This window comes from Tupaia chinensis, unplaced genomic scaffold (assembly GCF_000334495.1).
Source record: "Tupaia chinensis unplaced genomic scaffold, TupChi_1.0 Scaffold000067_1, whole genome shotgun sequence".
Classification (NCBI taxonomy): domain Eukaryota; kingdom Metazoa; phylum Chordata; class Mammalia; order Scandentia; family Tupaiidae; genus Tupaia; species Tupaia belangeri.
Window position 1 is genome coordinate 415402 of NW_006159526.1, and position 4526 is coordinate 419927.

Genomic DNA, 4526 nt, shown 5'->3' on the forward strand with positions numbered 1-4526 from the left:
GGTCCCAAGATGAAAGATCTTTGAGGAAAATTCAAGAACAAGATATTATTTTGTAGGGTAGCAATGAAGCGGCTCAACCATCTCGTGAATTTACTTCCAAAGTAAAGGAAAGTTATTACCAAAAATCTTCATCAAAATTGGGTGGTAACCACAGAAATGAGAGTGACAGCTTTTCCGACAGCCAATCACCAGACAAAGAGACCAAACACAGGAGAACAAAAAGGAGGACCTGGAGTCTAAGTGTAGAGATAGTTTATGAAGGGAAAGCTACAGATACAACTAAACATCATAAAAAGAAAAAGAAGGAACGTTGTCATCCAAAACCTGGGGCTAGCATTCTTCAGAAAAACCTGCTTGTGTATTGTGCCAACTTGTGTTAGCCACTCCGTGGTGCTCCCAGATGGTCTCTGGAGTAAGACCAGTTCATGTGCATTTGTAGCCCGCACTGGAGCAAAGACGCCAGAACCCAAGGGACACAGCTCTAACCTGCTGAGTCATCTCTGCTCAGCCTTGCGGCAAGGGCTCCCACGCTGCCTGCGGTCGGCTTTGCCTACTCATTGCTTTCCAGACTGTCAACAGCTGCTTTTTAAAAAGCAGGTCTGTGATAGCTCACGTTGAGGGGGCGTGAATCTAGGTAGAGCCTAGGAATCCAAATTTGCCATCACTGTGTTCCCTGGCTCGTCTTGATTTAGGTGTTACTTTATAAGAATTTAAAGCGGGGGGTGGGGGGGCAACTTGAGCTCTTCTAGACAAACCTGTCAGCATTTCTTCGTGCAGGGAAGCTATTATGATTTGTCATGTTCAGAACACAGAGGGTCCCAGAGGACTCCCCACCCATCTGTCAGGTGCTGGGCTTCCGGTCTTCCTTTATGCCTTCCTGCATGGGTGCCAGCAGCTTTCACGCTTCCCCAGCCACCAGGGGAGTGCATGAACTAGAAAGATAAATACTGAGGAACAGACAAGTACTCCATGAAATTTTTTTTGGAACTTGAAAGCTAAACGCTTTCAGGCCAAAAACCATATGTCTTTACTTCTTTTCTTTTCCCCGCCCTGGCCTTGTGTAACCTCACTCCTCTCTTACACCGTCACATTACGTTTTCGGTTAACCTTCTTCAAACTTTTTTTTTTTTCCCCTTTTTTTCTGCCCCTTCAGATGTTTTAGTCTTTTTTCAGTTCTGAATCAATCTCTGCCCTTAGGAGGTCTCTTTTTCTTCTGAGCGTTGGATCATGAATACACAGTTCATGCCCATAATATAGAGGAGAGCATGGAGGAGTTAAAAATGATACAGCTCTACAAGGTGATCACACCATGTTAGCACGCCAAAGAATCTCAGAGATTGAGACTGTAAGTCACCTTTTCCCTTAAACTTATTTACTTCAACTTTTAACTTAAAATGTACAAAATAAGGATTATTATTCATTGTCAGGTATGATCACCCTGTTTCTTTACTGCAGACACTTGAGATGGAAGTGTTAGTACCTGTAGAATATGGCTTAGGGCTCCAACAAAGAGGCATACCACATGTTGCTTCATAGCGTGATTTAAAGGTATTCCACGAACACTTGTTGCGTATCTTGCATACCAAGTAACTAGACTAACTGTTGATGACAAATCTACGAAGACCAAAAGACACTCTCTCTCAGCTAGAGTAACAGAGCCTTCTGGCTATGCATTTTAGTACATTTTCTAATGACTACCCTAACGGACTGAATGAAGTAGCATGAGAACTCAGAGGCCCAGCTAACTCTGCCTCTGGGTGGGGTGGGAAACCGAATACGTTTTCTCGAAGGACACTTTGAATTTTAAGTATAAACCGAATCTTAGAATCATTTGAGTGTATTTCTTTTATGAACAGGAGACCGAATTACAGGCACCCATAGCAGAGTTCTCACACGGAGATTCAATCCCCAGATTCAGCCAGCTCTGGACCCTGTGCATACACACACCCTGTGTGTTCAGGGAGGTCTCTAGGAGCACACGCAAAACCTTCCCATGTGGATCAGAGCATCAGGTTACTGCTGTGCCACCTTCTAGCAGCCCAGGAATCTTAGAATTTAGGCCTGGGAATGGCCTTAGAGACGATCTGTTACATTCTCCTCTTTCAGATAAGAAACCTTCAGATGCTAATTGCCCTTGCAGGGATCCACAAGCCCATCAATGTCAGAACTAGAGTTCTACTACAACTTTGCTATTTCCATTAGAAGTAGAACTTGGGGCACCCATGTGTTCTTCCCATAGACGTATCTGGGAGTATAGTTTCTATAGCCTGGTGTTTATAGCTTTCTCTTTGTCATAAAGCTGTCTTAGAAGGATTGATTGTTAAATTTCTTTTTTGTAGGATCCTAAAATAACAGTTCTCCTAGTAAAGGACTAGCTATTATTATTTCTAATATTTCATTACTAAACAGTAAAGGCAGGACAGTTGGGAAACCTGTTCATTGGAATAACTTGTAGCCCCCAGGTACTGTAGGAGCTGTAAATCATTGCGCCAAATATGCTAGAACATCACACATCAGAAGAATGGGAAAAATCTTATTGGTCTGTTTGCTGAGCATAGACCCTAGTATCTAATAGAAACATACCAAATAGCATTGGCTTATCTGAATGTCGAATCCTATCCTAAATAAACCTTGTCAATAAAAATATTACAATATAAATTAATTGTGATGATAAAGATGGGTTAGATGAGAGTTAGTATAATCTTTGAACCTTACAGAGGTGCCTAAAAGTTCTGTTCCTCTAAATTAATACTTAAATTTTTGACATGTTTCACACACACTTACAAATTAATTTTAGCCTATCGTTTGTAATTCCTGATGTATAGACTTAAGTAGACTAGTCTAATGCCCTTCAAAAGGCACTTGAATGCCTTTATTCCTTATATTTCTCAAAAATGGTTATATTTTTAAAGAATTATTTTACTTTATTTATTTATGTATTCATGTAGAGAGGGACAGAGTGAGAGAGAAATTGAGAAAGCAAGCCACCAGGTTGGGACTTGAACAGTTGGCCATGTGGGAGTCCAGCACCTTTTAAACACCACACCACCTGCTGGCCCCTAAAATGATTATCTAAAGAATTTATAAAACAACAAATAATGTGTTTAAAAGAAAAAAAAATCATAGTTATATGGAAGTACAACTGTTTCTTAAGTTTAGTGCTTGTTTGTTTGTTTTTGAGAGGTTTTCTCTATAGGGCACATGCGCTTGCCAGACAGACAGAGACAGAGACAGAAAGCAAGAAATCACCTCCCAGGGGGGTTGGTCACGCCGCAATCCCTTCTCCTCCATTCTCCTCTCGGGATCTTGGGCATGCACGCACACGTGCCCGGTGTGAGTTCTAAGCCACTGGGTCCGGGACGCGAACCTCGGTCGACTACGTGGGAGTCCAGCGACAGCCATTACGCTAACTGCTGGTTCCCAACAGACTCTTGATGTAAGAGAAGAGAGCATCCTTGCCTCTGATTTGGAGAACCAGCCTGGCAATGTGTCTATTCAAACCGAGCCATCGAGGCAAGTGCCATCTCCATGGGCATCATTAATGTCAGCGTCTCCTGACAGAGACTGCGATATGAGTTAAAACTGCCAGTGTCTCGTTGAGAGTTCTTATAGAAAAAAGAAAAAAGAAATAAAAAGTACTGTCATCTCCAGTTTACTTAAAGATGACTTAAGGGGTAAAAACTCTTTTCTCCCTTAAAGTATTTTAAGTGATTTTGTTTTAGTTTGTTCACGTGTTTGGTGTTAATTTGTAAAAATCAGTATTTGTTTAGAAAGGACGTGTGTGTCCTACCCTCAGAGATAAGCACCTTCAAATGAAGGAAACGATATTGATAGCAGTTTATTTAAAACTTGGGATCCATTTTAAAATAAAACATACATAAATTTTAGAAGTTATTTCTCATAAAGCTATATGGTATTGACATATTTTTAAGGCGGTCAATATTTCTAAATTTTTTTGTTTGAGAGTTATTCTGAAAATGTGTTAGAAGCTGGAAAAATCACTTTGGACACTGTTTATTTTTCTTCTTAAAAGTTTGTATGATTCAAAATCATTTCTTCAGGTTAAATTGAGGCATTTTAATCTACGCAGTTTATCTTGACTGCTGCCAAGAGAAAATTTAATATTTCCTTTATGTACTTGTTTGTTTGGACTGCCAGTAAAACAACTGTGTATTCAACAAAAGAAAAAATAAAACAGTAACACTTTAACCCCACCCCCCAAAAAAAAGTATATTCATGGATTTGATCATCTTTTTAATGTACACCAAGACCAAGTAGGCTTTATTCCAGAAATACAAGGGTGGCTGATAAAGGTAAAACAATAAATGTAATGCATTACAATAACAAAAGTAAATTAAAACTACATGATCATATCAATTGATGTAGAAAAGGCATTAGATAAAATACAGCATCCTGTCATGATTAAAACTCTCAGTAAAATAGGTATTTCTCAACATAATAAAAGTCACATATGACAAACTCATAGCTAATATCACACTAAATGGGGAAAAGCTAGAACCTTTCCT

The 4526-nt window shown here is 39.7% G+C and overlaps 1 pseudogene; it reads left to right on the forward strand.

Annotated features, from left to right (window-relative positions):
* Window positions 1-4236: 4236 nt before the first annotated feature.
* LOC102473332 (GTP-binding protein 10-like) overlaps window positions 4237-4526 on the forward strand; it is a 19558-nt pseudogene continuing 19268 nt past the window's right edge.